Source organism: Triticum aestivum, chromosome 5D, assembly GCF_018294505.1.
Source record: "Triticum aestivum cultivar Chinese Spring chromosome 5D, IWGSC CS RefSeq v2.1, whole genome shotgun sequence".
In the NCBI taxonomy this organism is placed as follows: Eukaryota; Viridiplantae; Streptophyta; class Magnoliopsida; order Poales; family Poaceae; genus Triticum; species Triticum aestivum.
This window is the reverse complement of record NC_057808.1, coordinates 40,805,270-40,823,422: the sequence shown is the minus strand read 5'-3', so window position 1 is coordinate 40,823,422 and position 18,153 is coordinate 40,805,270.

Below are 18,153 nucleotides of genomic sequence, written 5' to 3'. Positions count from 1 at the left end.
CCGACCCTGACACCCCGACCCCGAAACAGCACCCCGACCCCGACACGGCACCCCAACTCCGACATGACACCCACGACACCAGAGGCCGACGGGGTCATATATTTGTGAATTATGAGTTAGGTCATATATTTTTTGATTTTGTTATGAAACACATCATATATAATTGTGTTGATCGAGTAGATTTAAATGTGTAGTTGTTTCGTCGCTGCGAGGTTTGGTATTCGACGACCTCCCCGTGCGTTTGACGAGCTCTGCCCCTTCCTTCATGGGTGAGCACAAATGACATGTCCTCCTCCCCCTCAATTATTTGCTCTGTCTCGGTGTTCGTGCTGATGAAACTTGCTAGCTAGCTATATATGTGTCTTGAATCATCAGTATGCGTTGATACATCTCCGTCGTATCTACTTTTCCAAACACTTTTGCCCTTGTTTTGGACTCTAACTTGCATGATTTGAATGTAACTAATCCGGACTGACGCTGTTTTTAGCAGAATTGGCATGGTGTTATTTTTGTGCAGAAACAAAAGTTCTCGGAATGACCTGAAACTTCACGGAGATTATTTTTCGAAATAATAAAAAATACTGGCGAAAGAATCAAGGCCAGGGGGACCACACCCTGTCCACGAGGGTGGGGGCGCGCCTACCCCCCTGGGCGCGCCCCCTGCCTCATGGGCCCCCTGGAGCTCCACCGACCTCAACTCCAACTCTATATATTCACGTTCGGGGAGAAAAAACCAGAAAGAAGGATTCATCGCATTTTACGATACGGAGCCTCCGCCAAGCTCTAAACTCTCTCGGGAGGGCTGATCTGGAGTCCGTTCGAGGCTCCGGAGAGGGGAATCCATCGCCGTCGTCATCATCAACCATCCTCCATCACCAATTTCATGATTCTCACCGCCGTGCGTGAGTAATTCCATTGTAGCCTTGCTGGACGGTGATGTGTTGGATGAGATTTATCATGTAATCCAGTTAGTTTTGTTAGGGTTTGATCCCTAGTATCCATTATGTTCTGAGATTGATGTTGCTATGACTTTGCTATGCTTAATGCTTGTCACTAGGGCCCGAGTGCCATGATTTCAGATCTGAACCTATTATTTTTTCATGAATATATGTGAGTTCTTTATCCTATCTTGCAAGTCTATGGTCACCTACTATGTGTTATGATCCGGCAACCCCGAAGTGACAATAATGGTGACCACTCCCGGTGATGACCATAGTTTGAGGAGTTCATGTATTCACTATGTGTTAATGCTTTGGTCTGGTACTCTATTAAAAGGAGGCCTTAATATCCCTTAGTTTCCAATTGGACCCCGCTGCCATGGGAGGGTAGGACAAAAGATGTCATGCAAGTTCTTTTCCATAAGCACGTATGACTATATTCGGGATACATGCCTACATTACATTGATGAATTGGAGCTAGTTCTGTGTCACCCTATGTTATAACTGTTGCATGAATAATCGCATCCGACATAATTCTCCATCACCAATCCAATGCCTACGAGGTTTTCACATATTGTTCTTCGCTTATTTACTTTTCCGCTGCTACTGTTACAATTACTGCAAAACCCAAAAACATTACTTTTGCTACCGTTATCGCTACTATCGCACTACTTTGCTACTAAATACTTTGCTGTAGATATTAAGTTATCCAGGTGTGGTTGAATTGACAACTCAACTGCTAATACTTGAGAATATTCTTTGGCTCCCCTTGTGTCGAATCAATAAATTTGGGTTGAATACTCTACCCTCGAAAACTGTTGCGATCCTCTATACTTGTGGGTTATCAAGGCTATTTTCTGGCGCCGTTGTCGGGGAGCATAGCTCTATTCTTTGAGTCACTTGGGATTTATATCTGCTGGTCACTATGAGGAACTTGAAAGGCGAGAAAACCAAAATCTATCCCTCAACTACGAGGGGAGGTAAGGAACTGCCATCTAGCTCTGCACTTGATTCACCTTCTGTTTTGAGTAAGCTTGCGACACCTAAACCTGCTTCTGCTATTAATTCTGATATGTCGCATGTTATTGATGATGCCACTTCTGCTATGCATGATACTTATGATGAAACTACTTATATGCTTGATACTACTGTGCCACTAGGTGAATTTCTTGATGAACAACTTGTTAGGGCTAGAGAGAATGAAATTGTTGAAACTGATAATATTGATGAAAGTGATGATGAAGATTCTCCCCCTAGATATGAATTGCCTGTTGTGCCTGAGGGTTATGTTATGGATGAAGAAACTGCTAGAGACTTTCTTGGTTGCAATGATAGGAATGATCTTAAGAAATTATTAGCTAAGCTGAAAGAAAAAACTCTGAATGCTAGAATGAAATATGATCCTGCTTATGCTACTTCACCTATCTTTGTTACTGATAAGGATTATGATTTCTCTGTCGATCCTGAGATAATTACTTTGGTTGAATCTGATCCTTTTTATGGCTATGAATCTGAAACTATCGTGGCACATCTTACTAAATTAAATGATATAGCTATCCTATTCACTAATGATGAGAAAACTCGCTACTATTATATCCTTAAGTTATTTCCATTCTCATTAAAGGGTGATGCTAAGATATGGTTTAATTCTCTTGATCCTGGTTGTGTGCATAGTCCCCAAGATATGATTTATTACTTCTCTGCTAAATATTTCCCTGCTCATAAGAAACAATCTGCTTTAAGGGAAATATATAATTTTATGCAAATTGAAGAAGAGAGTCTCCCACAAGCCTGGGGGAGGCTTCTCCAATTACTTATTGCTTTGCCTGATCATCCTCTCAAGAAAAATGAAATACTTGATATCTTTTATAATGGACTAACCGGTGCTTCCAGAGACCACCTAAATAGTTGTGCTACTTGTGTTTTCAGGGAAAGAACTGTTGATCAAGCTGAAATTCTATTGAATAATATGTTGACCAATGAAAATAATTGGACAGTTCCTGAACCAACTCCTAAGCCAACTCTGAAGAAGAGGGGTATTCTATTTCTCAGTTCTGAAGATACGCAAGAGGCAAAGAAATCCATGAAAGAAAAAGGTATTAAAGCTGAAGATGTTAAGAATTTACCTCCTGTTGAAGAAATACATGGTCTTAATTTGCCGCATGTTCAAGAAATACATGGTCTTGATAACCCGACACAGGTAGTAAAGCTAAATTCTCTCTATAGATTCGATGAAGGTGATATTCCTCGTTATAAGTCTGCTAGCCAATGATGAGCTCGATAATTTTATTGTCAAACAAGAAAACTTCAATGCTTATGTTGGTAGACAATTGAAACATAATGCTTATATGATGGAACACTTGAGTGATTATATGCCTAGTGTTAAAGGTGAACTTAAACTCATTAGTAAACATGCTTCTATGGTTAACACTCAAGTAGAACAAGTACTTAAAGCTCAGAATGACTTGCTCAATGAATTAAATAATAGGAAGAATGATAATGCTGTTAGAGTTATGACTAGAGGGGGTAAAATGACTCAGGAACCTTTGTATCCTGAGGGCCACCCTAGGAGAATTGAGCAAGATTGTCAGAGAACTAATGTAGATGCACCTAGTCCTTCTAAAAGGAAGAAAAAGAAAAATGATAGGACTTTGCATCCTTCTAGTGAACCTGTTATTGACACACCTGAGAATCCCAATGATATTTCTATTTCTGATGCTGAAACACAATCTGGTGACGAACATGAACCTAGTGATAATGTTAATGATGATGTTCATGCTGATGCTCAACCTAGCAATAACAATGATGTAGAAATTGAACCTGCTGTTGATCTTGATAACCCACAATCAAAGAATCAACGTTATGACAAGAGAGACTTTTTTGCTAGGAAGCATGGTAAAGAAAGAGAGCCATGGGTTCAGAAACCCATGCCTTTTCCTCCCAAACCATCCAAGAAAATGGATGATGAGGATTTTGAGCGCTTTGCTGAAATGATTAGACCTATCTTTTTGCGCATGCGTTTTACTGATATGATTAAAATGAATCCTTATGCCAAGTATATGAAGGATATTGTTACAAATAAAAGAAAGATACCGGAAGATGAAATTTCCACCATGCTTGCTAATTATACTTTTAAGGGTGGAATACCAAAGAAACATGGAGATCCAGGAGTACCAACTATACCATGCTCCATTAAAAGAAATTATGTTAGAACTGCTTTATGTGATCTTGGAGCCGGTGTTAGTGTTATGCCTCTATCTTTGTATCGTAGACTTGATTTGAATAAGTTGACATCTACTGAAATATCTTTGCAAGTGGCTGATAAATCAACTGCTATACCTGTCGGTATTTGTGAGGATGTGCCTGTTGTGGTTGCAAACGTTACTATTTTAACGGACTTTGTTATTCTTGACATTCCCGAGGACGATAGTATGTCTATTATTCTTGGAAGACCCTTTTTGAATATTACAGGGGCTGTTATTGTTAGAGCATACGGTACACTTTCCGAGGAAACAACCTCAAGTTCATAGTATCAATTCTATTGGAAAAATTCCATCGATTATTTTTGGAGGTTTTGAATTTCCTCTTCCTACTGTCGAAAAGAGATATGATATTCTTATTATTGGGGATGTGCATATCCCCGTTGAGGTAACCTAGTGTTATTCAAAATTTCTCCGGTTCCATGTTATTCGAAAAGAGTTTGTTAACAAGACTTGATCAACCTTGTTAGTGGATTCCTTTTGATGAGCCTGAGATGCATGAAGTTAGAAAGCACAACCTTCTGTACCCTCTTTTTACTTTCTGTTATTTAAATTTAATAAAGTAAAAATAGTATATTCTATCAGTTTTCTGATTTATCCATGCAATAGAAAAATACCCCAAAAATAAAAGTTCTCCAAATGCCCTGAAATTGAAATATGATTTTTTGGAATATTTGAGAATATCTGGCACTGAGAACACAGCAGGGGAGCAAGCACATGGCCACGAGGGTCTAGGGCGCGCCCACCCCCCTGGGCGCGCCCCCTGCCTCATGGGCCCATGGTGGCTCCCCTCCACTTATTCCAGCCACCACACACTCCTTCTTCCTCCCAAAAAAATCACCAGCCAGCTCAAACACGAGTTCTTGTTCATTTTGCTGCGATTTTCGATCTCCTTGCTCAAAGCTTCACTCACAAAACTGCTTTGGGGATTGTTCTTCGGTATGTGACACCTCCAATGGTCTAATTATTTTTGTTCTAGTGCTTTATTCATTGCAATTTTTTGCTGCCTAGGTGACCCTGTTCTTGAGCTTGCATGTCAAATTTATATGGTCCCAAGTAGTTCTAATGCATGATATAGTCTCTAGGCACTTGTGGGAGTTGTTGCTATCAATTTTGTTGAGTTGGGTTCACTTTTATTTTGAGTTACTAAAATATTCAGAAATTTTTCAGAGGAAGAAATATGTTTAGGAAAATGTACCAAGGTGGTCCTTCAAGGAAGCAAGGACCCAGGCCCGCGATACGCGATGCGGACGATGAACCACCGAGGGAAGCTCAAGTGCGGGCTAGTGAATGGCCGTCAGAGGACTTTATGCTTCGAGCAGCCATCAAGGAGGAATTTGACGCATATGTGCGTAACGCTGATCTTGAGAGCTTCGAGGCAGATAAGTGCCGTCAGTACCACTATCTCACTGATTCCTTTCTGAGAAGGTTTGAATTTTCATCATCACGCAATTCTCAAACTGTCCTGTTTTATCTTTATGAAAATTCTTATACTATGGACTTAGAGGATTTTAATACTGCTTGCAAACTTCCACAATGGGGTAGCACTAGTGAGCCTCGTAAATCTGAGTTTAGAGATTTTCTTGCTAGTATAACTGTGGGGGAGTCTAGAGATATAACACAAGCTACCATAGGGAGCATTCATTTTCCTGCTATACATTATTTTGCTCTCTTCATAGGTAGGTGCATCAATGGTAAGGATGAAGCATGTCACATGTGTGTCCCTGACCTTAGTGTTCTCAGGAGTGCTGTATTAGGAGATAAACATTATAATTTCGGAGCCATTGTTGCACGTAGGTTGCATAATAATAGAATTAATGGAGATTTCTTTGGTGGAATCTATGCAACCGTGTAGCTAATTTTCTTGGTATACCCGTATGTGGGTATGATATTGAGTTGCCCCCTGTTTATTTAGATTATGAGGCTATGGTTTGTCATCAGTTTGTTGAGAGGAATGATCAGTTCCTCCAGTACCGACTAATCTTTGACAGATGACGCACCTACCACGTTGCTCTCCCTGCCCCTACTTTCTTTGATTTTCAGGCCATTCTTTGATTTTCAGGCAAAAGGGAGACATGTTATAACTAGGGAGGAGGCGAACGAGTGCGAGAGAAGGACTGAGATAGCTCGCCTTCAAGCTACAGCCCACGATGCAATAGCCGCTGCATCTCAGTACGACCCCAGTTACAACTTTGGATATCCGCCAGGCCAGCCGTGGCAATAGACCAACTTAGGACAAAAGCCTAAGCTTGGGGGAGTACGTATTTCTCACTGACATTACATTTATGTTCACACGCTCATGCTAGTTGTCGGTGCTCATACTTTTTCACTGTAATATCCATGCTAGTTTATTTTCCTTTTTATACTTTCTTATTGTGTGTTTGATAAACCTTAAGAAAAACCAAAAAAAATTAGTTGTAGCTTTTAGCTTGTTTACTTTTCATGCTGTAGTAGTAATAATTAAAAGAAAACACAAAAAGATTTCCTTTCTTCTTTTTGTTTGTTGGGAGCTTTCCCGTGTAAATAGTTTTATTTCTTTTCTTTTCTACGGGGGTCGAGAGGAGAAGACCATAATGAAATTGTTGAAGTGGCTCTTATATGCATTATTGTTGATTTAACCAAGAGCCCATATTGCCTTGTCTCCTCCTGTTTATTTAATGCTTGCAGATTCCAGCTTAGTCCAATGCACGTGCACTATTATTATTATCATCGTTCGGTCGTGCAAGTGAAAGGCAATAATGACGATATATGATGGACTGATTGAGATGAGAGAAACTGGTATGAACTCGACCTCTCTTGTTTTTGTAAATATGATTAGTTCATCGTTCCTGATTCAGCCTATTATGAATAAACATGTTTGCAATGACAATTAGAGATTATAGTTGCTTATGCCATGCTTAATTAGCTAGGAGTTTATAATGGTTTACCTTGCGTGCCAACATGCTATTAAAATGGTGGTGATGTGGTATGATAGGGTGGTCTCTTCCTTTGGATGATTCGAGTGACTTGACTTGGCACATGTTCACACATGTATTTGACAATTCAACATAGCCTTCACGATATTTATGTTCATGGTGGATTATATCCTACTCATGCTTGCACTCAATGTTTATTAATTTTAATGCATGTTCATGACTATTGTCGCTCTCTAGCTGGTCGCTTCCCAGTCTTTTTCTAGCCTTCACTTGTACTAAGCGGGAATACTGCTTGTGCATCCAATTCCTTAAACCCCAAAGTTATTCCATATGAGTCCATTATACCTTCCTATATGCGGTATCTACCTGCCATTCCAAGTAAATTTGTATGGGCCAAACTCTAAACCTTCAAATGAAATTCTGTTTTGTATGCTCAAATAGCTCATGTATCAACTAGGGATGTCTGTATCTTCCTTGCTAGGCCGGTTATTCTCAAGAGGAGTGGACTCCGCTCCTCACTCACGAGAAAATGGCTGGTCACCGGGATGCCCAGTCCCATGCTCTAAGCAAATCAAATCAAAATAATTGCAAACAAAACTCCCCCAGGATTATTGTTAGTTGGAGGCACCCGTTGTTTCGGACAAGCCATGGATTGATGTTTGTTGGTGGAGGGGGAGTATAAACTTTACCATTCTATTTGGGAACCGCCTATAATGTGTGTAGCATGGAAGATATCGAGATCACACAGTTGTTATGCTGACAATGAAAGTATGCCACTCAAAATATTATTTATCTCTATTTCAAAACCGAGCTCTGGCACCTCTACAAATTCCTGCTTCCCTCTGCGAAGGGCCTATCTATTTACTTTTATGTTGAGTCATCACCCTCTTATTAAAAAGCACCACTTGGAGAGCACTGCTGTCATTTTCATCCATTACTATTAATTTATATTGAGTATGACTATGTCTGGATCTCTTTTACCATGAATTGTAATGTTTAGTCAGTCCTTGATCTTTAAAGGTGCTCTGCATTTATGTTTTGCGGTCTCAAAAAGGGCTAGCGAGATACCATCTTGTTATATCATATTATGATTGTTTTGTGAAAGTGTTGTCGTCCTAGATTTATTATTATTGTTCGCTAGTTGATTATGCCATTGATACGAGTAAACATGAGACCTAAGTGTTATTGTGAATGTGGTTAGTTCATAATCTTTGCTGAAAACTTGAATGCTGGCTTAACATATTTACAACAACAAGAGCAAACCGAGTTTGTAAAAGTTTTTCTTTATCACTTTCAGTTTATCAACTGAATTGCTTGAGGACAAGCAAGGGTTTAAGCTTGGGGGAGTTGATACGTCTCCGTCGTATCTACTTTTCCAAACACTTTTGCCCTTGTTTTGGACTCTAACTTGCATCATTTGAATGGAACTAACCCGGACTGACGCTGTTTTCAGCAGAATTGCCATGGTGTTATTTTTGTGCAGAAACAAAAGTTCTCGGAATGACCTGAAACTTCATGAAGATTATTTTTGGAAATAATAAAAAATACTGGCGAAAGAATCAAGGCCAGGGGGCCCACACACTGTCCACGAGGGTGGGGGCATGCCTACCCCCCTGGCGCACCCCCTGCCTCATGGGCCCCCTGGAGCTCCTCCTACCTCAACTCCAACTCTATATATTCACGTTTGGGGATAAAAAAACCAGAGAGAAGGATTCATCGCGTTTTACGATACAGAGCCGCCGCCAAGCCCTAAACTCTCTCGAGAGGGCTGGTCTGGAGTCCGTTCGGGGCTCCGGAGAGGGGAATCCGTCGCCGTCGTCATCATCAACCATCCTCCATCAGCAATTTCATGATGCTCACCGCCGTGCGTGAGTAATTCCATTGTAGGCTTGCAGGACGGTGATGGGTTGGATGAGATTTATCATGTAATCGAGTTAGTTTTGTTAGGGTTTGATCCCTAGTATCCATTATGTTCTGAGATTGATGCTGCTATGACTTTGCTATGCTTAATGCTTGTCACTAGGGCCCGAGTGCCATGATTTCAGATCTGAACCTATTATGTTTTGATGAATATATGTGAGTTCTTGATCCTATCTTGCAAGTCTATAGTCACTTACTATGTGTTACGATCCGGCAACCCCGAAGTGAGAATAATCGGGACCACTCCCGGTGATGACCGTAGTTTGAGGAGTTCATTTATTCACTATGTGTTAATGCTTTGGTCCGGTACTCTATTAAAAGGAGGCCTTAATATCCCTTAGTTTCCAATTGGACCCCGCTGCCACGGGAGGGTAGGACAAAAGATGTCATGCAAGTTCTTTTCCATAAGCACGTATGACTATATTCGGAATACATGCCTACATTACATTGATGAATTGGAGCTAGTTCTGTGTCACCCTATGTTATAACTGTTGCGTGAATAATCGCATCCAACATAATTCTCCATCGTCGATCAGATGCCTACGAGCTTTTCACATATTGTTCTTTGCTTATTTACTTTTCTGCTGCTACTGTTACAGTTACTACAAAACCCAAAAACATTACTTTTGCTACCGTTATCACTACTATCATACTACTTTGCTACTAAATACTTTGATGTAGATATTAAGTTATCCAGGTGTGGTTGAATTGACAACTCAACTGCTAATACTTGAGAATATTCTTTGGCTCCCCTTGTGTCGAATCAATAAATTTGGGTTGAATACTCTACCCTCGAAAACTGTTGCGATCCCCTATACTTGTGGGTTATCATGCGTAACCAATATGCGTCTCCCGTCCGAAAGGGTTATAGTTATAAATATGCATGCATTTGCATATTTATAACCGTGATTCTTTCAAATTATCCAACGCTATCCATGGACAACCCGAGTATGTGTAGATTGGGTTCGATTTCCCATATGCTTTGCTCCGGATTCGACGCATAAATTTCGTCAGTGCCTCCCCTGTTGTTCTCCGGGTACACATCCTCTCTGTTTATTGGAGAGACTTGTATCAGGAGAACACCGGGGATGTGCTGCCAAAATTTTGCGTTGGATCCGGAGCATAGCATGGGAAAATGAACCCAATCTACACATACTCGGGTGGGATTAGGACCTATCATTACCTATTAGAGTGTAGGTTGCATGGACGTAATAAAATTGCAAACTAGATCAACTGATGAATATATACATGGTGAATTATATATATATATATATGTTGTGTGTCCAGTAGCTCTGAAAGTCAAGATGAGTGATCGTGCATGGATGTACACCGGTCACACTGGTCAGAACAAATGGAGCACTGAATGGTTCACAAAAACCAAGGCATTTGTGCAAGCCGCATTTGCAAATGGCTAGAGGAAAACTTGGTGCCCCTGTTTCCGGTGCGACAATTAGGAAAAGAGGACAGAGGCTGAAATGGGCAAACACCTGCAGAAGAGTGGTTTTACGCCCAATTATACGGTGTGGACATTTCATGGTGAGTCTGCCCAACGTGACCGAGCTGAGGTGGTTCGTCGCCGCACTGATGAGCATGGTACCGGGATGGAAAACATGGTGCAAGACTTGGATGATGCTCGGGATTCGGACGAGGAGATGGAGGAATCTGCAAAGGCCTTCAATGAAATGTTGGAGTTTTCAAAATGTCCGCTCCACGAGCACACTGAGCTTTGTCAGTTGGATGACATCTCACAAGTAATGGCTCTTAAGGCTCAGTTCAACTTGGGCAGAGAATGCTACGACGCAATGATGACAGTATTTGGACGTTTTCTACCCAAAGGCCATGTAATGCCTGCTAACCTGTACCAGTCGAACAAAATCCTCCATGCACTGAAGATGCCCTATGAGAAGATACATGCATGTGAGAAAGGATGTGCCTTATTTCGGCTTGAATATGCGGACTTGAACTATTGTCCCATTTGCAAGTCTTCCAGGTATGTTGTGGTAGACAACGGTATGGGTGAGAAGATGCAGACCAAAATCCCCGTTAGTGTTCTTCGATATATGCCAATCGTACCAAGACTTCAACATCTTTTCATGGTCGAAGAGACGGCCAGACAGATGACATGGCACAAAACGGGCAAAAGAACCGAACTAGATGCAGATGGGAATCTGATGATGGTACACACATCGGATGGTGTTGCGTGGAAGAAGTTTGATGAATTACATGATGACAAAGTCGCAGATCCGAGGCATCCTCGAGTCGGCGTCAGCATGGATGGGTTCAGTGTGTTTGGTCTGACGGCAGCCCAATATAGTTGTTGGCCCGTATTTGTCTTTCCACTCAATCTCCCCCCCCGGACAGATTATGCAAAGAAAGAACATTTTCTTGACGTTGATAATTCCAGGGCCCAACTATCCGGGGAAAAATATGAATGTGTACATGCAGCCGCTTAAGGACGAATTGCAAGAAGCCTGGGATAATGGGTTCAAGACATACGACGCCTATAGCAAACGGAACTTCATAATTCGTGTCTGGTACATGTACTCGGCACATGACTTGCCGGCGTATGCGCTATTCGTTGGCTGGTGTGTGCATGGAAGGTTCCTGTACCCCACATGCAAGGGAGCTATTGAGTTTAGTTGGCTTCAGGCGGATCGTAAGTTTTCTTGCTTCGACATGCATAGACAGTTCCTGGATCCTCGCCCTAAGTTCAGGAAAGACAAGAAGAACTTCATCAGAGGTAGAATTGTCAAAAACTCTACACCACCTGCGTTGACAGGCCAACAGACCCTGGATTAGTTAAACGCTCTCGAGCCAGATCCAGGGCATCCAGGGTACTTCAAGGGGTATAATTCTAAACACGCCTGGACTCACAAGACATGCTTATGGGATCTGCCTTACTTCAAAGACCTCCTTTGCCCACACAACATCGACGTGATGCACACTGAGAAGAATATCACCGAGGCACTTTTTGGTACATTGTTCGGCATAGATGGGAAGTCAAAGGATAATACTAAGGCTAGAGTCGATCTGGAGGCGCTATGTGATAGGTCGTTACAAAAAATGAAAGAACTGAAAGGAAAGCAGAACTGGACGAAGCCAAAGGCATGGTTCAATCTTGGAAGCCTTAATTATCTTGTGGGTGAAAACGCAGTTGATGTTCCCCGATGGGTATGCAGCGAATCTAAAGAGGGGAGCGAGTCTTGATAAATTGAAGATATTTGGTCTCAAGAGTCCTGATTGGCACATATGGATTGAGCGGGTAATGTCGGTGATGTTGCGTGGCTTCATCCCTGAGGATGAATGGCTAGTACTGGCAGAACTCAGCTATTTCTTTCGTGTTCTTTGTGCGAAAGAACTATCGCTTGGCGTGCTAGAAGAAATGGAAGAGTTGGCGCCGGAGTTGATCTGCAAGTTAGAGACAATCTTTCCACCGGGCTTCTTTAATCCAATGGAAGAGTTGGCACTGGGAGCACTACATGGCTGCCCCGGCCCCGCCGGTGAGATTATCGACAGTGTCTTGTGCGACACGAGGGCAGACGTGGTGATCAGAAAGTTCTGGGTAATTTCTCCTTTACACAATTAAAAATGTTCAACTAGCTAGTTATTAATTGTACTAATAAATATCATCTCATTTGATTGTAGACATTCTACAGGTGTGAGGAGGGATACGAGGAGGACGCGGCAAATGTTATCGATAACGTCTGCAAGCGCCTACTACAGAACTTACGGCACGAGGCTCGGGTGCAGGCTGTTCAAGACTACTACGCCTTGCGTGGTATCAAGAAGACCAAGCCGGAGTGCCACGAGAAGTTCCTGAGTAAGGAGCATTACATTAAGGTAATCCTTAAGGCCTTGTACTTACTTCCTTCATTTAGTAATTCATAGCCGTAGCGCTCAAGTTTCTATTTGCTAACTTAGGCGCCTCCGAGATGGTGTGCGGATCAGATGGATTGTTGGGAGGTGTTGGTCAATGAGTGATGCTCAAAAGAATGGCTAGCCGTCCACAACGAGGCCAAGGACAAACGTGCCCAAATGGAAGGTGTGCCACACCATCAAGGTAGCTCCAACTTATATCAGTTCGGGCGGAACTGGGTATGTGGTTTGCTTCATGATTCATGCAATTCATTCATCATGCTAGCTTGAGCCCTTTAATTACTAATTTACTTTGTTTCTCTCTTTCAGGCACGCTACAATAAGGCGGATAAGGTGCCAGAGGTGTACGACCTCTATGCCATGGCCCATACTGCCTCTTACAAGAAAGTCAAGGCATTCTCTCCGTCTGACCTTGATGATCCAAACAACTTCACCAACATCTCCTCCCACGACAAGCTCGTGAAATATAGAGGTCAGGGGAAGGCGAGGAAAGGGGAGGACTTTAACCCGAGCCAGGGTCCCATTGATCCAAAGCTGGTGATGATAGCTGATGACGGGAGGTCCCATGGCTCGATAGCCATTGGAGATGGACTTATCCGTTGTCCTAGCACTCTCCCAGATATCAAGGCGCGCCAGTCAAGCTCCGCTACTGAGATAAGGCCTCGTGAACGACCAGTCCAACTCGCCATCAAGGTTAGTTATACGTACTCAGCTATCTTTCTCCATTACATTGTGTGCGCTTCCATCAATGATCACAAATGCTAACGAGGAGTGGTGTTGCAGGCTGCTATACATAGTGAGAGATATAGAACGGAGAAACTTCTGGCGAAGGCGGCGAAGAGGCAGCGGGAGTTGGAGGAGAGGACGACAAAGATGTTGGAGGAGGAGAGGGCACGGAAAGACATGCAGGCAAGGGCCATGTACGAGCTCCTTGTGGTAAGTTTCTTCTGCAGACTAGCCAAAATATTCATTTAGTGTTTGTCTCATTACTAACTAGTATGACTGAGTCATCAAAACCAAATGTGCAGTCTGTGTGCGAGAAGGCCGGTCAGACCGCTCCGCCGATGCCAGAGATTGCTCCTGGGACCACGGTGAGTTTAATTTGAATGGACATTACTTGCTAGTCTTAACATTTGAGTGTCATCATGCTAACAAGACATTGGAAATGATCTTTGGTGCAGCGTAACTCCAGACAAGCATCGCACGATCCTTCTCCAGCTACCGGCACGAGCCAGCCCGCTCCTACACCTCCATGATCACGGTAAGTTTCTCTAGTGTTTTGCTTAACAAATGCATAAAGACATAGGCTTAGCTTTATTTCCTCCAATATGCTTACCATAATGACCTAGAGTTAGCGTTTTTCCTCCAAAATGACTTAATAATCTTACTAACCTCCAAAACCATCCATTTTACCTAACTTAGCTCTAAAACGATCTATACTTAGCTTTGTTTCCTCCAAAATGACCTAAGTTAGCTCTAATATACTTAGTTAACTAGGTTTGCTCAATAATGACATGTACCTAGCTTACTTATGTCAAAAATGGCATAATTAGCTTAGTTAGCACATAAATGATCCATTTAAATAAGTTAGCTCTAAAATGACCCATTTTACCTTAGTTAGCTCATAAATAATCCATTTTACCCAAGTTAGCTCTAAATTGACCCATTTTACCTAGGTTAGCTCCAAAATGATCCATTTTACCTAGGTTAGCTCTAAAATGACCATTTTACCTAGGTTAGCTCCAAGATGACCCATCTTACCAAGGTTAGCTCTAAAATGATGCATTTTACCTAAGTTAGCTCATAAATGATCCATTTCACATAGGTTAGCTCATAAACAATCTATTTCACCTAAGTTAGCTCACAAACGATCCATTTCACCTAAATTAGCTCATAAACGATCCATTTGACCTAAGTTAGCTCATAAACGATCCATTTCACCTAAGTTAGCTCATAAATGATCCATTTCACCTTAGTTAGCTCATAAACGATCCATTTCAACTAAGTTAGCTCATAAATGATCCATTTCACCTTAGTTAGCTCATAAACGATCCATTTCAACTAAGTTAGCTCATAAATGATCCATTTCACCTAAGTTATCCATTTCACCTAAGTTAGCTCATCAATGACATATACTTCTTCTTCTAGTCACCCTTTTCTAACTTTCTTATTTGCCATTTTGCAGATTTCATTCACTTCACGGAAGCTAGCTTGCTATGATGGAGTGCTTGTTTTTTCTTTCATTCTCTTCTAGTATTCTTCTAGCTTGCTATGATGGAACTTGGTATCTTCATGAAACTTTGCATTGTAATATGTATGGATATCGATGAAACAATGCGTATGTGCAACTTGCTATGTATGAATGGATGGAACTATATATGTATGTACGATGAAACTTATGTGCTGGATATGTCATATGTTTTTTGTGAAATAGCCCTGTGAAATATATATATATATATATATATGTCATATATATTTGCTGTGAAAATTGTTGGATTAAAAAAACAGAAAAAGAGGCAATGCAAGCTCTTTGCCATCTGCCACCGACGGCAGCGGCCTCTTTGCCGTCCGCTGCAGATGGCAAAGAAGCCACATGGCAGCCACCTGTGTTTCTTGGGAGCTGACCCATTTGGTCAGTTTGCCTACACTGGCGGATGGCAAAGCCTTTGCCTACAGTGGCAGACGGCAAAGGATGACCGCAGTTGCCTACAGTGGCAGACGGCAAAGCCTTGGTGGGCAGTGACGTCCAGCTGACGTCATTTGGCCGACGACAAAGCCATGATGATCTTTTCCATCAGCTGGCGGACGGCAAAGACTGCCGTTAGCCACCTAACGGACTAACAACGAATTTATTGATGTCAGCTTTCTTTGCCGTCATCCGCTGATGGCAAATTCCCCTTTGCCGTCCGCTTCAGAAAGCATACGGCAAAGAAGGTCTTTACCGATCCTATCTTTGCCGGAGCTCTTTGCCGTCCCCGGCAGACGGCAAAGCTTTTGCCGTCTGCCTTGGCGGACGGCAAAGTAGCTGATTCCTGTAGTGAATTAAGGCGTCCGTTAATTATTAACTAATGACTTAATAAATTTTCCGACCAACAAACATATAGACCATGTGGATAGCTTTTGTCCTTGAACAGGCTCATTCCCGAAGAGCGCGCGTGTAGGTTTCCTATTATCATGCTCATGCAAATTCTAGAATAGATCACATTATAAAGTGGTGCAACTCACACTCACCTAGCAATATGGTACTTGTAAGTGCATCTAGTGCCCCTTAGTGATTTTGGTGTATTGAAGACTTATAGGTTAAGGGACTAATGCGTTTGTGAGTGTACACAGATCTATAAGTCATAGGAAATACCGTACTGTTAAAGGGGGGTCGAGGAAATACTAAGGAAAAATTGCCATGTGATGCTCAACTCAAAATCCTACACCTACCAATCCCTTCGAGTGAAGCCATTGGAAATCTCATACAGTTCAGTCATATTCTTCAGTGACAGAGACGAAGTTCTTCTGGTCTCTGTGGAATTTGTTCTGACTGAGGAGCTAGGAATTCGCCAGTGCGGATTGCCTACACAGTGAGGAACATGATAGACCTGAGGAATTTCATACTCAAATTTCCGACCGTTGCTGTGCTATGCGCCAGCTGTCCCAAAATATCTACCCACCTAACAGTCATATCATTGAAGGGCATTTATGTCTTATCATGCGCGCTGCTCCCTAGGCTATAAATAGCCGCCCCCTACAACCACTAGCTGGTTGGCTGCTCCGAGAGAAACTGACACTTGTCATTTGAGAGCGACCCATCCTCCGAGGACTTTGAGCGAAAATCATCAAGTGAGGAAAAACCCCAAACCCAAACACCTACAAACCCAAAGTGATTGAGCATCACTGAAGAGATTGATCCTGCGTGGATCCGACGCTTTTTACCTTTGAAGACTGTGCTTCTTCCAGACGGTTAGGCGTCATGGTCTAGAGCATCCAAGAGGAAATTGTGGATCGCCGAGTGACCGAGTTTGTGAAGGTTTGGAAGTCACCTGAAGACTTACCACGAGTGATTGGACGAGGTCTGTGTGACCTTAGTTCAAGGAGAATACGGTGAGGATTGTGTGTCCAGGACTGGGTGTCCTCAGGTTTGAATACCTAGCCGCTCCAACCAGACGTACAACTGAGACAACAGTTGGAACTGGTCTACCAAATCATTGTCTTCACCAACCTAACTGGTTCTATTTCCTCAACTCTTTCATTTCCTCATTCCTGTGTTGTGCAATTGTTCATATCTGTGTTTGAAGACTTTGACTGAAGACTTTCTCAATTTCCTCAGTTCAATTTCCTCTGTCTGTTTGTCTTCATCCTGTGTTTACGCTTTCTGTACTCTGTGCGTGTTTTCATTTCATCATGATGACTATGCTTGTGCTTTGCTATGCATACTTGTGAGTACTTATTCCGCTGCAAGTAGTTCTTCGCTAAGGAATTTCCTCACCCACAAATTCCTCAGTGAAGAATTTATAAAAATCGCCTATTCACCCCCCTCTAGTCGAGATAACGAACTTTGAATTGGTATCAGAGCAAGGTACTCCCTTGTTCTTTGTGATTTTGGTTTAACCACCTGGAGTTTTAGTTATGTCGACCACAGGTATGAAGAAAGTGACTTGTCCCATCTTTGACGGTCATGATTATCCCAAGTGGAAGGCCATGATGAAGAAGCGCCTCATGGCGATCAACAACGAGCTGTGGACCGTCACTAGGATTGGTCTTACCGATCTGTACAAGACGGCGGAAGCTGATGACATTCGCAAGTACACTCTTCTCAACCTCACGGCGAAGGGTGTCATCTGCTCCTGTCTGTCTCAAAATCAGTTCAGGAACGTTATGGATCTCGATCAGGCGAAGCTTATCTGGGACCGTCTCTCTGATGTCTATGAAGGTCATCGAACCCGTCATGATCCTTGGTTTGAGGACTTCAAGGAATCTCTCAAGTCAATGACATTCGAACTAGAATCATCATCCTCCTCACCATGCCTTATGGCAGATGGTGAAAAGGTAACTGAATGCTATCTGTCTGAATCTAGTGATGATGAATTAGGACCCAGTTATGTCAAGCTTGTTTCCCTTGCTGCTAAACAACAAAGAGCTTTGGAAAAGGTTCAAAACATGCTTAGTAAGAGCGATGATATGTTGGGTGAAGAAATGAATCAGTCAAAAGCTTTGGCTGAAAGTCTTCAGAGACTTCATACTAAGTATGACACC